This window comes from Cynocephalus volans, chromosome 3 (genome assembly GCF_027409185.1).
Source record: "Cynocephalus volans isolate mCynVol1 chromosome 3, mCynVol1.pri, whole genome shotgun sequence".
Lineage (NCBI taxonomy): Eukaryota > Metazoa > Chordata > Mammalia > Dermoptera > Cynocephalidae > Cynocephalus > Cynocephalus volans.
The window spans coordinates 24,694,810-24,717,217 of NC_084462.1; the positions used below are offsets into that span (position 1 = coordinate 24,694,810).

The 22,408-nt window shown below is 40.4% G+C and overlaps 1 pseudogene; it reads right to left on the reverse strand.

The window, feature by feature from the left end:
* Positions 1 to 22,408, reverse strand: part of LOC134372498 (NXPE family member 3-like) — a 33,425-nt pseudogene that overhangs the window by 8,967 nt on the left and 2,050 nt on the right.

Sequence of the window (22,408 nt, forward strand, 5' to 3'; positions counted from 1 at the left end):
GAAGAAGGAGCCCTTCCTCAGGGAGCAGACAACAAAATCGGACACACGGTGATCCCAGGGATTTGCACAATAGCGGAAAGGAGAGAGATGCAAGAGAAGACGGACAAGCCCTGAAGGGAAAAGCCGCATAAATGCACAGGTAAAAGGGAAAGGTGGGAAATGAGTGAGCGAGCCCCCAACCAAAATCCAAGTCTCAGGAAAGCACAAGCCAAAGTTGGCTTGCCGCATGAGAAACATATCCATATGGGTATGGGTACATCAGCCCATCAGGGTCTCCCTGTATGGGACTTTCTCTGACTGCACCTTAATGTCAAGGATCTTGACCCCGTGTTCAACCTTTCCTCATAGCACAGGTATCAGGTAACATATATGCAGTCCTGGCCATCTGATACTCCCACCAGGGCCAGGGCAAAGAGAGTGCCCAGGTGGCTTTCTCTATATGTATCTCCTGGATGAAATCAACATAAGCAGGAAGAAAGACTTGGTCGGCACAGCAGGAAGGGCGACCTTCACCCTGGCCGCTTGACCTGTCCCAGAGGCACTAAATTAAGTTCCTGGAGGTCTTAATTATCTTCTCTGTTTCATCTCCTATGAGTTGTTGGCAGAGATTGTGAGCAAGATATTTTAGGGATGTGTAAATTTCCCTCTACTTTGAAATCAATAAAAAATGCATCCATTCAATCTCTCCCTCAATAAAGAATGAGCACTTTATTATAGGTGCTGGTGTTAAAATGATAAAGGACAGCCCCTGCACCTTAGTTAGTCCAAGTCACCGAGAACTGTAATAAGTGCTGGGGTACGTAAGGGGCCCCTGCCCATACTGGGACGGGGGAGCCGGCAGCAGGGGAAAAGATATGAGATGCTTGAGCTGAGTCGTGAAGGAAAAGTGCAGGTGAGAAAGGCGGAGCAATTATGAAAGAGAGAGCAGAATGTACGAAGATGGAAAGGAGAGGGGGCATGTCACTCATTCCAATACAACTCTTAGGAGAAAATAAGGCAAACTCTTCACAACCTTGGATTTGGCACTGACTTCTTGGATATGACACCAAAGGCACAGGAAACAAAATAAAAAATAGACAAATTGAACTTCATGAAAAATTTTAAAGTTTGGGTATCAAGAGAGGCTATTAACAGAGTAAAAAGGCAACCCATAGAATGGGAGATAGTGTTTGTAAATAATTTCTCTGATAAGGGATTGAGATCCAGAATATATAGAGAACTCCTGAAACTCAACAAGAAAAAAATGAACAACTGGATTCAAAAATAGGCAAAGGACTTGAATACACTTCAAGGAAGATACAGAACTGGCCAGTAAGCATACAAAAAGATACTAAACATCACTAACCATTAGAGAAACACAAATCAAAATTGCAAGAAATACCACATCACCATCAGAAAATAGCAAGTGTTGCTGAGGATGTGAAGAAATTGGAACACATGTGCACTGTTGGTGAGAATGTAGAATGGCACAGCAGCTGTGAAAAACTAGGGTGGTTCCTCAAAATATTAAAAGTAGAACTACTATATGATAGAGTAATTCTATTTCTGGGTATATACCCCTCAAAATTGAAAACAGCATCTCAACGAGATATTTACACACCTGTGTTCATAGCAGCATTAGTCACAATAGCTAAAACATGGAAGCAACCCAAGTGTCCATTGATGGATGAATGGACAACCAAAATGTGGTATATACATATGATAGAATATTATTTAGCCTTAAGAAGGAAGGCAGTTCTGGCATATTCTACAACATGGACGAACCTTGACGACACTATGCTAAGTGAAATAAACCAGACACAAAAGGACAAATATTGTATGATTCCACTTACAGAGGCAGTTATAGTAGTCAAAATCATAAGAGACAGAAAGTAGAAAGGTGGTTGCCAGAGGCTGAGCGGTGAAGGGAATGAAGAGTTACTTAGCAACTAAAGAGTCTCAGTTGTACACGATGAAAAGAGCTATGGGGGTGGATGGGGGTGATGGCTGCACATTATGGATGTACTTAATGTCACTGAGCTGTACACTTAAAAATGGTTAAGATGGCAAATTTTATGTTATATGTATTTTACCACAATTTAAAAATATATATAAAAAAATAAGAAATAAAGAAATAAAAGATTCTCATTTACACCAGAACTAGTCACAGGAACCATAACTCATCCCAGGTTAGACACTGAAACTTTTGACTTAACATCCAAATAAGATGCTGTGGAGGCAACTCAATTTGAAGCCCATTGTTATCTGGTTTAGCACAAGTGATTTGTCCTTTGTAAATACACAGGTTTATGTCTTTGAGTTATCTTTTGCTTTGTTTCTTTATTCATTCCTGGTAAAACTCCTTTTTGAAGTACAACAACTTTCTTTCTCAGCAGAACCAAGGGGAAAAGGAAACGTCTACATGTGCAGCAAGGTAGAGAGGAGGAAAGGGGTGTTCCTGGAGACAAGGTATGGAGGTTACAGTGCCTCTCTCAGTTATGAGAAGTGGAAAGGAGCCAGCTGAGCTGAAGCAGAAATATAACAACTTGGAGAAAGAGAAGGCTTGGAAAGCATAGATTTCTATCTTCTCCTCAAACTGTTTTGGACACCCTTAAAGCCACCCCTACTTGTTACAATTTGCTCACTCTCTTTCTATGAACTTGTCCCACCACGACACTTCTGCTCCTGGATTAGAAGCTGGAAAATAGAGTGAGGAAATGGAGGTTTTTTCTCAGCCTCCTTCTCCCAGATGCAGGTAACTGGTTCAAGCTCTATGGGAGGATCGAGATGAGTGGAAAGAGGAATACTCACCCAAACTGCAATGACCAAACCTAGAACCACAATCTTGTGCCACGTGAACGGGGTGATGAAGAGTTTTGTGGACGCCTGGGCTTGTGTGTTAGACATCTGGCACGTGACTGAGATCCTGGGTAGAGAGTTTCAAAAATCCAAGAATTAATAAGGAACTATCAACATAGAATTTGTATATTGATAATGACAGTCTCTGAAATTTCCAGATGCATGATTAAATAATTAAAAGCTATACTCAGCAATGTGACCCATGCTCTCACCAAAGAACATCCAGCTCGTGAGCCAACCACTCACAGGCTCTAATGATTGATCCTGCAGATTTCTAAGCCCCTAAAGACTTCTGTCTTGACGTCTAGCCTTTGACATCATCAGCCTTTCCAAAAGAGGTAGGTTCCCTTTCAACAGGACATGGAGTTTGGCCAAAGACATTAGTTGCTTGGCACTTTTGTCTTCCTCCCGACTCCAAGGAGCAAGAGCTTTAACAAGTGAAGAGAAAGGGAGAAAAACCACCAAGTCCTCCAGAATACTAGGTTCTCCTCCCAGATCTATTCCCAAGGACTGTGAGTCTCAGGAAAAACCACTTGCAACAACTCCATGCAACAACTTGCTTCAGCTTCGACATCTCTCCCTTTACATGCTCTTCCATGCTCTCCTCTTCTGCCCTTCTAGGTTCTCCTGTTCTCTTCCAACCTTTACATTTGTGTGAGCCATCATATCATTTTCCCCAAGACGAGCAACGGGACCTTACTTTCTAACTTGTTGCTTCTTTGTGAGTTAATATTCATTGAACATGCTTTGTTGTTGTTGTTATTGCTGTTGTGTTGCTGGCTGGTTCAGGGATCAAACCCCAGACATGGTTCCTATTTATGGTTCAATGTGAATATGCAAGGGGAGTGTTAGAAAGGTAACAATCTAGTGGAGTGGAGTTAGATTACTCCCTCACCTGTGGATGCCACCGCAGAATGTCCCACAGGTGGATGAACACCTAGGCCTCAAAGGACTCCATCAGTCATTGGAAGCCAAAGGTGTGTCAATTGTCTCTGATTTGAAAATCAATTATGAAGGAGGTGTTCCCAGAAGAAAAACTCAAAATAAATGGAGGAAAAGGTCTCTCGAAAGTTTGGACTAGAAAAACACTTTTTTACAGGGAGAGGGTAAACCAGCACCCAGGTGCCAGAGAAATAAAACCATGACCATCGTAAGGATTCTAGAAGCAGAATGTGACTGTTGATCAGAGGATGGGATGTAGTTATCTTGGAAGGCAGATCTGGGCTCAGAGAAGCTCTTCACTGCCTTTACCAGAATTCTGGTATCAAAGAGCTTAATCTTTAGGAGCCTTTGTGTTTGATCTAGTTCTGGAATCTGTTTATTTTTTTCCACAATAAGCAATCTCCAACACTGGGATCAGAACTACCGGGATCAAACTACATTTAGAATAAACAGGAAATGAATGCAAAAAAAGTAGAAGGAACAAAATAATATAGATAAGAGCAAAAATAATGGAATAGAAAACAAACACACAATAGAGAGAAATGAGTAGGATAATTTGGTGTTTTGCAAAGACTAATAAAACTATAAACATCAGGTGAGATTAATGAAGGATAACCAATGGCAAGTATGAAAAAGGGTACATGTGACATATCTTACAGATACTAAGACATAGTAAGAGAATGTTATAAATAACTTTATGCCAATTAATTTGAAAATTTAGATAAAATGGACAAATTTCTGGAAGAAGCCTTCCCAAAATGAACACAAGAAAGAAAAAATCTAAAATGTTCTATGTCTATTAAATAAATTGAATCTGTAATTTAAAAATTTCTACCAATGAAAACACTGGACACAGATTGTTTACCATGTAACTATTCCAAACATTTTATGGAAACTTTATACAGAGTACTAAAATTCTGCCACAGAATAGAAAACAAGGAACTACTCCCAACTAATTTGAAATCTTCATGACCTTAATTCCAAAACGAAAGCAGGACATCACAAGAAAGGAAAATTATAGGTCAACTTCTCTCATACACACAGTTGCAAACTGACTAAACAAATTAGTGACTAACTTTGAGTGAAAGAAACCAGATATTTTAAAAGTACCTGGTCTAAAGTATTAAAAGTCCAGGACAGGAGACTTACAGTGCTGGGAAGTTGTCACTCTCATCCTCACAACAAGAAAAAAGCTGGACAGACTGAAAATCCACAATTTTCATAGATCCATTAGATAATTGAATTTTAGAGTTATCAGATAAAGAATTTAAAATAACTGTAATTAATATACTAAGGGCTACAATGGAAAAAAATGGACAACATTTAAGAACAGATGGGTGATCTAAACATAGAGATGGAAACTCTAAGAAAGAGTCAAAAGGGAGTGTTAGATGTCAAAAACTCTGTAATGGAAATGAAGGCTGCATCTGATGGATTCATGATTAGACTGGACACTGCTGAGAAAACAATCCGTGAGTCTGAAGAAATGTTAATAGAAACTCCCCAGATGAAAATGCAAAGAGAAAAAACAGTAAGTAAAAAAGGAACAGAACTGTATGACAGTTATAAAAGATGTAACATACATGTAATTATAATACCAGAAAGAGAAGAACAAGAGAAAGGAGAAGAAATATTTGATGTAATAATGGCTGAGCATTTCCCAAAACTAATGACATGCATCAAACTACAGATCCAGAAAGCTCAGAGAACATTAAACCAGATGAATGCCAAAAAACCAATCTACAACTAGGTATATTATATTCATATTTTAGAAAGTCAACGACAAATAGAAAATCTTAAAAGCTAGAGAAAGCAAACACTATAGAAGAACAAGAGTCAGGATTACACCATCTTCTCTTCAGAAACCATTGCAAGTAAGAAGAGAGTGCAATGAGATATTTGAAGTAATAAAATAAAATCCCACCCACCCAGAATTCGATATTCAGCAAAATTACACTTCAAAAGTGAAGGAGAAATAGACTTTCTCAGACAAAAAAAAAAAAAAAAACTCAGGCAAACTGGGGCCACAAAACTTGTGTTGCTGGGAATATTGAAAGAACTTCTTCAGAGAAAAGAAAAATGACATCAATCAGAAACCCTAAGTTCTATATAAAGAAATGAACAGCATTAGAGAAGAAATAAATGAAGGTAAAATCAAATCTTTTATTTTCTGACTTTTAATTGATATAATTGGTAACTGTTCAAAATAAAACAGCAAAAAATGTATTGGATAATTATAGCTTGTGGATAAGTAAAATGAATGACAGCAATGTTATAAGGGATGAGAGGGAGGAATTGGGTATACTCTGCTATAAGCTAACTGTGATACTCCAGAAAGTGGAATTAGATTAGTTGTAAATGTATATTGCAAAGTCCAGGGAAACTGCTAAAATTTTTTAAAAGAAGCATAAATAATAAGCAAGAGATAGGAGAAAATGTAAATATATAAAATATTCAATTAGAACAAGAAGGCAGAAAATGGGGAAGATAAAGAAAAGAACAAAAGAATAAATGCAATGAATAGAAAACAGTTACAAGCATAGTAGATATTAATAATTCTATCCATAATCACTTTAAATGTGAATGGTCTAAATACATCAATTAAAAGACAGAGATTGAAAAATAGGATTGAACTATGTGTTTTCTACAAGAAATTCCTGTTAAATATTTAGACACAGATAGATTAAAAGTACAGGATGAAGTAAGATAGACCATGTTAAGTTAATATCCATCCTTCTTGAATAATTCAAAAAAATAGAAGGGAGCACTTCTTAATTCATTCTATGAGGTCAGCATTACCCCAATACTGAAACTAGATAATGACATTACACAAAAAGAGAAAATTACAGACCAATATTTCTTATATTGATGCAAAAATCCTCAATGACATACTAGCACACCAAATCCAACAGCATATGAGTAGGATTATATACCACAACAGAGAGAGATTTATCCCAAGAATGCAAGGGTGATTTAACAAGAAGATCAATCAATATAACACACTACATTAATAGAACAAAGGAAGAAAACCATATAATCATCTCAATTTATACAGAAAAAGCATCTGACAAAATCCAACACCCTTTCATGATTAAACACACACACACACATACACACACACACACACACACACACACACACACACAATCAACTTGATAAGGAACATCTATAAGATACCTATAGCTGACATCATACTGAACCGTGAATATCTAGATTCTTCCCCCTAAGACCAAGAATAAGGCAAGATGTCCTCTCTCACCTCTCCTACTCAGTCTTCAACTGAATGTCCTGGCCAAGGCAAGAAGATAAGAAAAGGAAATTAAAGATATAAAGACTGAGAAGAAACGAATGAAACTGTTATTGTTGCCAGATGACATAATTATCTATAAAGAAAATCCCAAGAATCAGAAAACAAAAAATAAACACTTCCTGGACCTAATTAGCAAGTACAGCAAGTTTGCAGGATATAAGATTAATACACGAAAATAAATTGCTTTCCTATATACCAGTAATGGATAATTGGAATTTGAAATTAAAAACACAATACCATTTATGTTAGCACCAAAAAAGGGACAAATACATGGATATAAATCTAACAAAATAGGTACAGGACCTATATGAGACAAACTACAAATTGTGATGGAAGAAACTGAAGATGTAAATAAATGAAAAGATATTCCATCTTCAGGGATAGTGTGACTTAATATTAAGATATCAGTTCTCCCCAATTTGATCTATTGATTTGATGCAATCCCAATCAAATCCCAGCAAGTTATTTTGTGAACATCTACAACCTGCTTCTAAAGCTATATGAAAAGGCAAAAGACTCAAAATAGCCAACACAATACTGAAGAAGAACAAAGTCAGAGAACTGACACTACCTGACTTACGACTTACTATAAAGCTGCAGTAATCAAGACAGTGTGGTATTGACGAAAGGATAGACAAACAGATCAATGAAACAAAATAGAGAATAAAGAAAAAATGGGACAGAAGGGACAGAAAAAGACCCAGAGAAATATAATTAACTAATCGTTGACAAAGGAGCAAGGCAATTCAGTGGAGAAAAGATACTCTTTTCAATAGATAGTATTGGAGCAACTGGACACACACATGCAAACAATGAACCTAGACACAGGCTTTACATCTTTCATAATAATTGACTCAAAATAGTCCACAGACTCAAATGTCAGATGCAAAACCATAAAACTTCTAGACGATAACATAGAAGAAAATCTATATGACCTTGGGTTTGGTCATATACTGCTGACAAATAAGCATATTTAAAATTGCTCAACATCATATTTAATAGGGGTATTGCAAATTAAAACAACTATGAGATATCACTATTCATCTGTTCGAATGGCTGAGATCAAAAACACTGACAAAACCAAATGCTGGTGAGGTTGTGGAGCAACAGGAACCCACATCATTGTTGGTGAGAATGTGAAATGATACAGCCAGGTTTGGAAGATCATTTAGCAGTCATTAAGACAGTGTGGTACTGGAGCAAGGGTAGACGGGTTTACACAATGAAATAGAGAATCCAGAAGCAGACACACCCATATCAGGCCACTTGATTTATGACAAACATGTCACTACAGAGAATTAAGGAGACTTTCAATAAAGAGTGCCAATACAATTACATATCCATATAAAAGATGATGCTATTGTCTGCCCGGAACCATATACAAAAATAATTCCAAATGGACGGTAAATCTAAAGTGTGAAAGTTAAAACAAAAAAGCTTCTAGGGGATAGCCTAGGAAAATACTTTCATGACTGTTGGCAGATGTGAAAATTTCTTAAACAGGACACAAATAGCACAAACCATTAAGGAAGAGATTGATAAACTGAACTGCGTTAAAATTTGAAACTTTTGTTCATCAAAACACTCTATAACAGCATGAAAAATTTAGTCACTGTGGGAGAGCACATGTGGAATTCAAATAGCCTACAAAAGACTAGTATATATACATCATTTCTACAAGTCAATAAGTAAAAGTTAAACAGCCTACTAGAAAAACGGGATAAAAATCTAAGCAGGCATTTCACAAAAGTGAATAATCAAATATCCAATAAAGGGGACTTTCAAGATGGCGGTGACTGCGGCAGCTGGCACAGAGTAGCTGAGGTGGAAAAGGCGGCCACTGGGCCTCAGGCAGCCAGGAAACTTGTGGACCTTCCTCTCGCCATCTCTTAAGGGAGGACCAATGCTGCTGGCCAGCCGTGGGGGGTGACCGCCACTTTGCCCCCGGCAGGAGAGGCTGCCTCATTTACAGGCAACAGCTTTGAAGTGTGGAGCAGGAAAAGAACTGTTTCATAGCTGCAAAAGCGAGTCTCGAAACAGGGAACACGGCGCCAGGGCTGCTGTGGATGCAGACAGGATCTCGGAGGCCGGGGCCGCGCTGAAGGCAGCCAGCTGCCCTACTCAGGATTCGAGGTTTCAGGCTGGCATTAAAGAAGATCCCTGGGAGCGCCCGAGCCGTGCCGCAACTGAACAGCCCGAGGCGGCAGCGGCCGAGAATGGGGAAGGCGGCAAACCAAGGACAGAGAGTGAGCACCTGACCGGGCACAACCCTGTGAGTGACCCCTGGACCAGTCCTGTGGGCGGCAGACGCCCACCCGACTCCCGCCTGCATCACCAGGCCACTCACCACCCCGGGGCTCCCTCCATTTTCCCAGGTACGGGTAGCTCCGCCAGGCTCGGCCATCACTGAGCCCTCCCACTTGCTTGGCCCCACGTGGGGCTTTCCAGAGCCTACTGGCCGGCCTCCCCTCACACTCCCTCCATGGATCTCTGGCGGGTTGGTGGCGTGGGGTGTTCCCGCCCAGTGTTGGGATGTCAAGGAAGTACTGGCCGGCTGACTGTCACTCCACCACACCCTGGACTCCGGCCCCTGGTAAACTTCCTGTTACTGGGAGGCAGTTACCATCTCTGCGGCCACCAGTTCGGAAAAAAGCCTAACGAATTTCTGGTTGGGAATAGTGTGGTAGGAGAGTTCCTAGGTCCGCTTGAACCTGCCGGAGAGCTGGCTACAGGCGGGCGCTAGACTCGGTTTATACCGGGGGGATACAAAGGTGAACAATTCCTGACAAAGATCTACATAGTGCTACAAAGGCACCCAGAGCGACCGGTCGTCTGTGCCTAGCAGAAACCTGGTAGACTTCCTGGCTGAGGCAGTGCCGAGCAGGGTCTTGAAGGCCCAGCTGATAGACGAGGGTTGCAGAAGACCCGCCCCAGCCCAGCACAGTGCGCACAGAGTGGGCAGACGTGCGGCCAGGGAGGCGGAAACTCGACAGAAACCACACACCCGGTGGGGTCGCCACTGCATGATCCAACAGCCTGGGCCAGAGCACATGGAACAGGGAGAAGTCCTGCACAGGAAGTGAAAGCTCAACAGCGATCACACACCCTGTGGTACGTGATCCACCAGCCCAGCAGAGTCCAAGCTGACCAGAAAGGTGGCTCCCCGGAGAAGCCCAAGACCTGAGGCAACCACACACACAAGGCACTAGAGGCCAACTGAGCAGCCACGGAGGTAGCCATATGAAATTGGCAACCACAGCAACATCCTAGTTATTCATTAGTCTCAAACCGGTGGACTGTGAAAACCCCTGCCACAATGAATAAACATCAAAAAAAAGATAGCAGAAATACAAAAAATCAAGAAAGTACACCACCAAAAGTTAATAAATCTCAAACTCTAGATCCTATAGAACAAGAAGCCCTTGAAATGACTGACAAGGAATTCCAAGTGATAATTCTAAGGAAACTGAATGAGATACAAGAAAACACAGCTAGACATCATGATGAAATGAGGAAAAGTATACAGGACCTGAAAGAGGAAATGTACAAAGCAATCAATGTCCTGAAAAAAAATGTAGCAGAACTTGCTGAACTGAAGAAGTTATTCAGCGAAATAAAAAACACAATGGAGAGTTTAACCAGCAGGCTTGTGGAAGTTGAAGAGAGAACCTCTGAACTTGAAGATGGGCTGTTTGAAATAACACAAGCAGACAAAAAGAAAGAAAAAAGAATCAAGGACATTGAAGAAAATCTGAGAGAGATATCAGACAACCTTAAGCGCTCAAATATCCGAGTCATGGGTATTCCAGAAGGGGAGGAAAATGGAGATTGCATTGAAAACATATTCAACAAAATAGTGGCAGAAAACTTCCCAGGTATAGGAAAAGTCACAGATCTTCATATCCAGGAAGCTCAACGATCTCCAAACGTATTAAACCCAAAAAGGCCTTCTCCAAGACATGTCATACTCAAATTGGCAAAACTCAGAGACAAAGAGAGAATCTTAAAAGCTGCAAGAGAGAAGCGTCAAACCACTTATAAGGGAGCCCCAATCAGGCTAACATCAGACTTTTCATCACAAACCCTAAAAGCTAGAAAGGAATGGGATGACATTTTCAAAATACTAAAAGACAAAGATTGCCAGCCAAGAATACTTTACCCTGCAAGGCTATCCTTCCAAAATGAAGGGCAAATAGTATATTTCTCAGACAAACAAAAACTGCGGGAGTTCACCACCACACGACCACCCTTACAAGAAATACTCAAGGGAGTATTGGGTGTGGTTCCTGAAAAATAACTACCACTGCACTAAAAACCCAAGAAAAATCAATACCCACTAGTATAATAAAAATGGCATTCATGAAGAGAAAACAAGCAAACAAAAACGCTATCTACAACCTAAGGAACCAACAAACACAGAAACCAAACAGTAAATCAGAAAGCAAGGAACAAAAGACACCTAAGACAACCAAACAACCAACAAAATGCTAGGAATAAATCAACACCTTTCAATAACAACTCTTAATGTAAAAGGCTTAAATTCCCCAATCAAAACACACAGACTGGCTGACTGGATCAAAAAGCAGGACCCAACTATATGCTGCCTACAAGAGACCCACCTCACCCATAAAGATTCACACAGACTAAGAGTGAAAGGATGGAAAAAGATTTACCATGCAAACAAAAAAGAAAAACGAGCTGGAGTAGCTATTCTTATATCTGACAAAATAGACTTTAAACTAAAAACCATAAAAAGAGACAATAAGGGACACTACTTAATGATAAAAGGACTGATCCATCAAGAAGACATAACAATCATAAATATGTACGCACCCAATGTTGGAGCAGCCAGATTTATAAAACAAACTCTATTAGACCTAAAGAAGGAAATAGACACTAATACCATAATAGCAGGGGACCTGAACACCCCACTGTCAATATTAGACAGATCATCTAGGCAAAGAATCAGTAGAGAAACACAAGATCTAAACAAGACTCTAGACCAATTGGAATTGGCAGATATCTACAGAACATTCCACCCAACAACCTCAGAATATTCATTCTTCTCATCAGCACATGGATCATTCTCCAGGATAAATCACATATTAGGTCACAAATCAAGTCTCAATAAATTCAAAAAAATTGGAATTATCCCATGTATGTTCTCAGACCACAATGGATTAAAACTAGAAATTAATAACAAACGAAACTCTGGAAACTATACAAACACATGGAAATTAAACAGCATTCTACTCAATGACATATGTGTCCAAGAAGAAATCAAGCAGGAAATCAAAAAATTTATTGAAACTAATGAAAACAATGATACATCATACCAAAACCTGTGGGATACTGCAAAAGCAGTATTGAGGGGGAAATTTATTGCATTAAATGCTCACTTCAGAAGAATGGAAAGATGGCAAGTGAACAACCTAACACTTCACCTTGAAGAACTAGAAAAACAAGAACAATCCAAACCTAAAGTTAGCAGACGGAAAGAAATCATTAAGATCAGAGCAGAACGAAATGAAACTGAAAACTAAAAAACCATTCAAAAGATCAACGAATCAAAAAGTTGGTTTTTTGAAAAGATAAATAAAATTGACAAACCATTAGCATGGCTAACAAAAAAAAGAAGAGAGAAGACTCAAATAACAAAAATTAGAAATGAAAAAGGCAATATTACCACTGATTCATCTGAAATACAAGGAATCATTCGAGACTACTATAAACAACTATACTCCAACAAATTTGAAAATCTGGAGGAAATGGATAAATTTCTGAACACACATAAGCTCCCAAAACTGAACCATGAAGACATAGAAAATTTGAACAGACCAATAACAATAAAGGAGATTGAAGCTGTTATCAGAAGGCTCCCAACAAAGAAAAGCCCAGGACCAGATGGATTCACAGCAGAATTTTATCAAACATTCAAAGAGGAATTGACACCAATTCTTTACAAACTATTCCAAAAGATTGAAATGGACGCAAATCTCCCAAACTCATTCTATGAAGCAAACATCATCCTGATACCAAAACCAGGTAAAGATATAACCAAAAAAGAAAACTACAGGCCGATATCCTTGATGAATATAGATGCAAAAATCCTCACTAAAATACTAGCAAACAGAATACAGCAACACATACAAAAAATTATTCATCATGATCAAGTGGGATTCATTCCAGGGATGCAAGGTTGGTTCAACATACGCAAATCAATAAATGTGATACACCATATTAATAAACTCAAACACAAGGACCATATGATCATATCTATAGATGCTGAAAAAGCATTTGATAAAGTTCAGCACTCATTCTTGACAAAGACCCTCTATAAGTTAGGTATAGAGGGAAAGTATCTCAACATAATTAAAGCCATATCTGCCAAACCCACTGCCAATATCATCCTGAATGGGGAAAAGCTGAAAGCTTTTCCTTTAAGAACAGGAACTAGACAAGGATGCCCACTCTCACCACTCCTATTCAACATAGTGTTGGAAGTACTAGCCAGAGCAATCAGAGAAGAGAAGGAAATAAAGGGCATCCAGATTGGAAAAGATGAAGTCAAACTGTCCCTGTTTGCAGATGACATGATCCTATATATTGAACAGCCTAAAACCTCTACAAAAAAACTGCTGGAATTGATAAATGATTTCAGCACAGTAGCAGGATACAAAATCAACACACAAAAATCAGTAGCATTTCTTTTCTCCAATAGTGAACATGCAGAAAGAGAAATCAAGAAAGCCTGCCCATTTACAATAGCCACCAAAAAAATAAAATACTTAGGAATTGAGTTAACCAAGGAGGTGAAAAATCTCTATAACATGAACTACAAACCACTGCTGAGAGAAATTAGAGAGGATACAAGAAGATGGAAAGATATTCCATGCTCTTGGATTGGAAGAATCAACATAGTGAAAATGTCCATACTACCCAAAGTGATATACAAATTCAATGCAATCCCCATCAAAATTCCAAAGACATTTTTCTCAGAAATGGAAAAAAATATCCAGTCATTTATATGGAACAATGAAAGACCACGCATAGCCAAAGCAATGCTCAGCAAAAAAAATAAAGCTGGAGGCATAACACTACCAGACTTTAAGCTATACTACAAAGCTATAATAACCAAAACAGTATGGTACTGGCATAAAAACAGACACACTGACCAATGGAATAGAATAGAGAATCCAGAAATCAACCCACACACTTACTGCCATCTGATCTTTGACAAAGGCACCAAGCCTATTCACTGGGGAAGGGACTGCCTCTTCAGTAAATGGTGCTGGGATAACTGGATATCCATATGCAGGAGAATGAAACTAGATCCATACCTCTCACCGTATACTAAAATCAACTCAAAATGGATTAAGGATTTAAATATACACCCTGAAACAATAAAACTTCTTAAAGAAAACATAGGAGAAACACTTCAGGAAATAGGACTGGACACAGACTTCATGAACACGACCCCAAAAGCACGGGCAACCAAAGGTAAAGAAACAAATGGGATCATATGAAACTAAAAAGCTTCTGCACAGCAAAAGAAACAATTAACAGAGTTAAAAGACAACCAACAGAGTGGGAGAAAATATTTGCAAAATATACATCTGACAAAGGATTAATATCCAGAATATACAAGGAACTTAAACAACTTTACAAGAAGAAAACAAGCAACCCAATTAAAAAATGGGCAAAAGAGCTAAGCAGGCATTTCTCTAAGGAAGATATACAAATGGCCAACAGACATATGAAAAAAATTCTCAACATCACTCAGCATCCGGGAAATGCAAATCAAAACCACACTGAGATACCACCTAACCCCAGTTAGGATGGCTAAAATCCAAAAGACTCTGAACGATAAATGCTGGTGAGGTTGCGGAGAAAAAGGAACTCTCATACATTGTTGGTGGGACTGCAAAATGGTGCAGCCTCTATGGAAAATGGTATGGAGGTTCCTCAAACAATTGTAGATAGATCTACCATACGACCCAGCTATCCCACTGTTGGGACTATACCCAGAGGAATGGAAATCATCAAGTCGAAGGTATACCTGTTCCCCAATGTTCATCGCAGCACTCTTTACAATAGCCAAGAGTTGGAACCAGCCCAAATGTCCGTCAACAGATGAGTGGATACGGAAAATGTGGTACATCTACACAATGGAATACTACTCAGCCATAAAAACGAATGAAATACTGCCATTTGCAACAACATGGATGGACCTCGAGAGAATTATATTAAGTGAAACAAGTCAGGCACAGAAAGAGAAATACCACATGTTCTCACTTATTGGTGGGAGCTAAAAATTAATATATAAATTCACACACACACATACACACATACACACAGAAACCGGGGGGGGGGGGGAAGAAGATATAACAACCACAATTACTTGAAGTTGATACGACAAGCAAACAGAAAGGACATTGTTGGGGGGGAGGGGGGGAGGGAGAAGGGAGGGAGGTTTTGGTGATGGGGAGCAATAATCAGCCACAATGTATATCGAGAAAATAAAATTAAAAAATAAATAAATAAATAAAAATAAATAAAAATAAAAAATAAAAAAAAATATATCCAATAAACATATATAGACATATTCAAACATACTCAAACTCATTAGTTACTAGGGAAAAGCAAATTAAAACTACAATGATATATCACCAGAATAATAGATAAAATTTCAGACAGACAGTACCAGGTGTTGGTGAGGATGTGGAACATATGAAACTCTATCATACACTGTTTGTGGGAGTGTAAATTGGTAAACCACTTATGAAACTGATGATATCTTCTGGCACACACGGATACCCTATGACAGAACAATTCCATTCCTAGGCTATCACTCCTTGTTTATGGCTGGACTGTGGAGGAAAGGATACTCTCATATTTCTCTGATGAAACTTTGAAGTGTTCCAGCTTTTTTGGAAGGCAATCTGGCCACATCTATTAATATTTAAAACACATATACCCTTTGAACCAGCAATTCTGCTTTTAGATATCAACCCTAAAGAAATTATTGAAATTGTGGAATTTAAAAAGTATACGTTTCTCGAGTCTGGAGCTCAAGGAAGGGCAGAATTAAGTGGGGTAAAGACAAGCATAGCCCTAGGTACCACTTTGGAGGCTTGTGACATGTTGAAGCAGGAAAAGACCAGAAAGTTGAGTCAGAGGCTGAAGAAGGACCTGGTGACCCAGGACCAAAGCTGAGAGAGGGCCCAGAGGACTACATACTTGGGGCACATGAGTCTGGGGGCTCTTTCAGTTTGTCTGGAGCAAGAGACAGGTGTGTCCAGTAGAAAGCTGCCCTGGAGCACTAGAACCAGACCTCCCACCATCGAGCAAGAATCCTGGGAGTGGATAAGAGCTAATGCCACCTGGCGCAGTGACAATCTGGCTGTTGGTGAGAATGGGGGACCACCAACCTGAGGATAAAGTGAGACTCCTCTTCACCTTCTGTGTTAATTTCTGTGTGTTCTCTATCCCAGAGCAACAAAGAGCCCCAGGCCAGGAGGCAGTACAGCAGATAAGTGATGTCATCAGTCTCGTGACAGTTTTTCTTCTTTTGTGCATGTTTGTGTTTCTTTTTCTTTTAATTTTCATGAGAGTTTTTCATATTATTGTCTCCTACAGTTCTGAGCATTGAGCAAGTGTATTACATGCAAATAGAATTAAAATGATCAGACCGCATAAAAATGTAAATCAATCACAGCAACAAGAGGACACCTGGACAGAACTTCAGCTTCCATCCATATGACGACAGGATGTTGTGCAGGGGAAAGTGTGTAAGAGGCATTAACTACCCTAACTTCTATTACCACACTGCCATTTCATCTCTTTTCTTAAAACACGTGGACTTTAGCCCCTAATTCCACCCACGCACTTGCCTCTCTTACCTCCATCAAGCACCTAGAAATATCACCCCCACTTTCCTGTATCTATAATGTTAGGCGGACCTCCTTAAAATCCGAAAGCTTCCAATTTCACTAGTAAAATGCTACCAGGCATCTGCCTTCAGCATTATTACATCATGTTTATTCAACATCTTATCAACCTGAGGCAAACAAGGTTAACTTGGGACAGAGCCAGAGAGAAGACAGACCAATCTCCTCTCTGGCTTCATCAAACAGCTGCCACCCACTCTCTACTTTCTCCCTCTCCATCCCCCTTTAATAGGGAGCTCATTTCCCCCTCAGCACTTATTTCTTGGGGCTAATGGAAGACCCAGGAATCCTGACCATCATCCCTTAGAAATTCCAGACATCCTCCCTCTAAATTGATCCTTTTCACTCCTGGACTATGTTACAGGTTCTATATTCTCCCAGGTGGGCTGGGTCACAGACCCCCCTACCCCGTCCTGTGCAGGTTCTGAGCCAGGTAGCTGGAAAACGATTCTGGCAGCCAATGACAGGATAGAAATCCTTTATTCCGGTTGTGAGCTCCACTGGCCAGTGGTTCAGAGCTGCTGCTTTTATACTGAAAGTACACAGCAGTGACACCGAGCCAAGGGGTACACGGTTTCGCATGCGCACTAACACTAGTCTCATGTAGCTTGTTCACAATGGATGTGCTGAGTCATACTCACCCGGATATGAGGACGATGTGAGGCCACAGGGCCCGAGCAAACTAGCATCAATTTCCTCACGCTCCCTAACACAGCCATAGCAAAGACCTAGGTAGATACATTCAGCTACAGAGACCAAGAAGAATCAATCTACCTAGGTGAATGATAAAAGGGCAGAGTCAAGTGGACATCATAGCTCAGACCCCAAAGGAATGACAGCAAAGCCTTCTCAGAGAAGCTTGTTCAGCTGGTGGATGAAAAGTCACTGCCATACATAGACCTGAACTTACTAGTTGGCCTTTGGGTGATAATCAGTGTGAATGGTTCCCTGGCCAGCACTGTGTTGAAGACCACCAGATGATTGCCAGCCATCAATCAGCCAGTGATCAGAGGAGGCAAAAGTGAACTGGAAACCACAGTATCTGGGTTTACTGCCAACTCCCAATGCCATCTCCCTCTCCCCTCTGGCCCCGTTTGTGAACCATAGAATGCAGGGAAACCACTGGTGGGCTACAGAACCATAGCGTGTATTAGGCCTCATGGATAGTTTAACATCAGCATAGCCAGGTTAAGCAACTTAACCCCTTCTCCACCTTGCCTTTCCCTTCTCTGCTCAGGGAACTGAGATCCCTCTCCTGGGAAAGGGTAAACAAAACCATGACTTTTATCATCATGTTCATCTTGTTGGCTTCATTTAGCAGGCTTCAGGCTGGAGAATTTGTACTGAGATAGTGGCTGATAAAGAGACTATACCCTAACCGACCAGATGTTATCAGACCACAAGGGCTGTGTCACCTTGCATACCACTGATTTCAAAATTGCCCACTACTCTGTCAGAACCCTCCCTAATGTTCTTATAAGCCTCCTGCTTTCCTAGGTTTGGAGAAACTGATCTGGTTCAGTCCCCCCTCTACATTAGTGGAATAAACCTTTTTGTCTGAAATGGCTCATGGCTCAGGTCTCTCTCTTTTCTCCATCTCACTGAGCCTAACAGACATAATGCTGTTTTTCTAAGTCTGAATTTACATTGTATTCTATGTAGCATTCAGCACTAAGAGGTGTGAAAGTTCATTATAAAACTTGAGTCATTCTTGTCATACCCAAACTAAATCAGAGTTGAAAGGCTGGAGGAAAAAGCACTCAGGGCACATAGCACCTGCTCCACGAATTTTCCAGCAAGCCCAGCTGCTGAAACAGCCTGCTGTAGTGTTGTGAGGCTGCTGCATGGAAAAGGAACCAGAACACCCAATTGAGAATTTAAAAGGCGGGGGTTATTGGCTGTCCGGTGACTGTTCCGTTAAAAAAATGTCTTGGAAGGAAGTAGCCCTGAGTATAAGTTTAAGGGGTCTTTTAAAGGAACATAGTCACACAGCAAAAAATCATATAGTCACATACTTACAGTTATCATATAGTTACACACATACACACATACATACATACCCTCCTGGCGTGAGGCAGGGGCTTGGGGAGGCCTAGCACAAGTGGTAACAGAAACTGAAAGAAACCAGTTAATCACTTAGGGACGGCAAAAGCTTTCACAGTGTGGTTTCCTCTTTAGGTTGTCTAGACACATCCAGATACAGCTCTTCGTGTTATCAGTCAGGGACAGCATAGGCTGGAAACAGCAAAGGCAGGCAGAACTTAAAATTTTTCTAAGTACAGGACAATTTCTAACCTTCCATTTTCACAACAGGTGTTGGGGGGCTTTCAAACAAGAACACTTTTCAAACAGTAAAAATGGCATAAGCTAAATCAATCTACCTCGTCACAGTAACCCTAAGACCCCTTTTCCTAGTAGCTGCTGAAACAAACTGCCGTGACTCTGAGACTAGCTTTACCCACCACTGTCACTAACCAAATAGAGCTTGCCAACTCCCCAAAACTTAGCTAGTGCCAGTGAGCTTTCTTCCAAAACAATTCATAACATTTCTCTTTCTAATAAAACTCTGAACCTTTCTTTGTTCTTCAGAAGTATCGAATACCAACCCAGTCTGTGTGTATGCCCCAAACTGCAATTTTATAATCCCTAAACAAAGCACCCTGTTTGGAAATCTGACTCTATATTTTAATTGACTTTGACAGAGGAGAAGAGAGGCTCAAATGGGGGGTGAGAGAAGGTTTCCATATGTCATGACTTTAGGAAGTGAGTGAGAGTTTGGGGGAAAAGAGAAACTTTGAAATCAAGAGTTTACTTAGGAAATCATTATTTCTATTATGTTTCCAAAATATATTATACAAATTATTCGATTAGGCAAGATAAGAAAGATCGATTTACAAAAAGGAAAACTCAGAAAGCAGAGAGAGTAGTTTATCAATCACGGTCTACTAAGGTGACAGAAATCACACCAGACTTTAATAGCAAGAATTAAATATAAAGAGTTGTTAACTGGGTATAAAGAGCTATTAGTGAGTAATTGAAAAAGAAGAAAAAGAACACTAAGGTGTTGGGGGCCAGCTGGTGGCTCACTTGGGAGAGCGTGGTGCTGACAACACCAAGTCAAGGGTTAATATCCCCTTACCAGTCATCTTTTCAAAAAAAGAACACTAAGGTGTCAAGTAGGTAGCAACTACAGAAAGTAGCTAATTCTCCTGGGGCTAAGGAAACAAAATGAAGATGTTAGAATGATTTAAACTTAATAGCTTGGAGGTGGCTGGATAGCTCAGCTGGGTAGAGTACAGCCTTGTATCACCAAGGTCAAGGGTTCAAGTCCCCACACCAGCCAGCTGCCAAAAACAAACAAAAATAACCCTAGAAGCTTAGAAGAGGAGTCCCATGGAGACAAAACTCAGACCTCTGGGGAGGAGCACTGTGCAGCTAACTGTGCATGTGTTGGAAAAACCACAGAACCACAAACTGAATTCACCTTCTGCTCCTAGAAGGAACAGATCCTGCCAGTGTGAAGAAGGCTGCTGGCCCTCATAGGAACTCAACACAAATAAGAACTCCAGAAGAGGCAGACAGGCAAGAGCAAGTCCTTTCTATTTCCTCCAGCCCTAAAGTCCTAAAGCCTCCCTCTAGCATCCCCCTGCTGGAAGATCCTACCAGGAAACCAGCAGGTGGAGCAGAAATGTCACTCACAGAATTTCACCCCAGACTCACAAAGTAGCGTTTGAAGCTGAGAGACAAGAGCTTAATTATTGACAGAGACAGATATACCAGTAAATAAGCCAGTAGCTTAGAAGTTGCCCCATGTGAGCAATACATTTAGCCTTAAGTTTTGTAGCAGCAAGGCTAACACTAAAGTATATCAACTGTTTTCTTTCCCAGTAAATTAAGATACAAATTTGTCTGGAGAAGAACTCCCTGTTAACTAAGCCATAGACAATTCAAGGAAGGGAGTAGCATTGTTTGGAAAGAACTCAAGACAATAAGGTCCCTGAGGAGAATGGAGTTTAGCTGATAGGGTCGTAGTTTCAAAGACCAAAGGAGGGGAATTGTGCTCAGGGGTTTCAAAGTTTGGGGTCCAGCATGCTGGTTTCTTTCCAGGTCAGTACGTTCCCTCATGGGCTATGGTCACACTCAGCTAGCTGTTGTTTCCTTGAGTAGTCAGGTGAGGCTGGGAGCTGATCACAACATAAGGCCTCACCTGAAGACATCCAGGTAGTGACAGGCACCTGCCTTTCCCCAGGGTAAACATTGCAAGGTGTGGAGTCTAGCCCTGCTTCTAGTCTAGGAAACAACTTTGGGCAAACTAGAAAAAGCTGTACCTTCCACAAGCACTTTACCCCCATGTGCCAGGAAATCAGCCTTACAAATGTACAAATGTTTATTTTTAGAGAGCAAACTCTGAGCGCTCCAGGTGAGATGCTTTGGAAGAAATGAGTTGTTCAGTTGCACCTGAAGTAATTTTTAGCACGTATACTTGATAAACCTAAGCATGGCATATAAAGTCTTTGGAGATCTTCTCCTTGCTTAATTCTGCTGTCTCACCTCTTGCCTCACCCCATCCCCGACTCAAAAAAAAATTACCCTGTGATTTATATCTTTCCTGGACATCTCTGTTCCCAGCCTACAATGTCCTTCTGACACTCTGTGCCTGGCTCATCCACAAACCTCTCTTAGAACTTGGCTACGGTGTCTCCTCTTTGTGGAGTTCTTCCCTAGATCCCAAAGCTGAGTCACATGCCTTTCCTGTGTAATCTTCTAGCTGATCTCTGTTATGACATTCACCATATGAAACTGTAATGGCTAGTTACCAGGGGCAGCATCACCACAGGCTCTGATTAATCAGCATTCTTACTTTCAAGAAATAGAAGTTTAGTCTGGCTGATTACAGATAAAGGATATTAATAAAAGAATCCTGACTAGCCCATATAAGTACTGGCGGACAGGAGAAGTGGCCTGAGTGCTGAGCTTCCAGGAACTATACACTTAGACCATGGTCACTGTCACTGCTGCTGCCCTAGTCAATAGAAAAAAAATTGCTGCTGTCATTCATACTGCCCCAACAATGCATTTCTGTGCCAGGAGTCTAACCTTGCTACCACCACCACGACGGAGAGCCAGGTACCTCCGATACCACCCACACCAGCAAAATAGATTCTATGCAGACCTCATATTCAAGTTGCTCACATGAGGACTGAAGGCTCTGATATTATGGAAGCCAAGAGAAGAGAGGATTTCAAAAAAAGGAAGAGTGGTAGGTTCATGCTGTTAAATGATGCAGGAGAAATCGAAAGGTAAGGACTGAAAATTGTTCATTGGATTTAGCCTCAATGAGGCTCTTAGCTTGGTGAGAAGAGTTTTG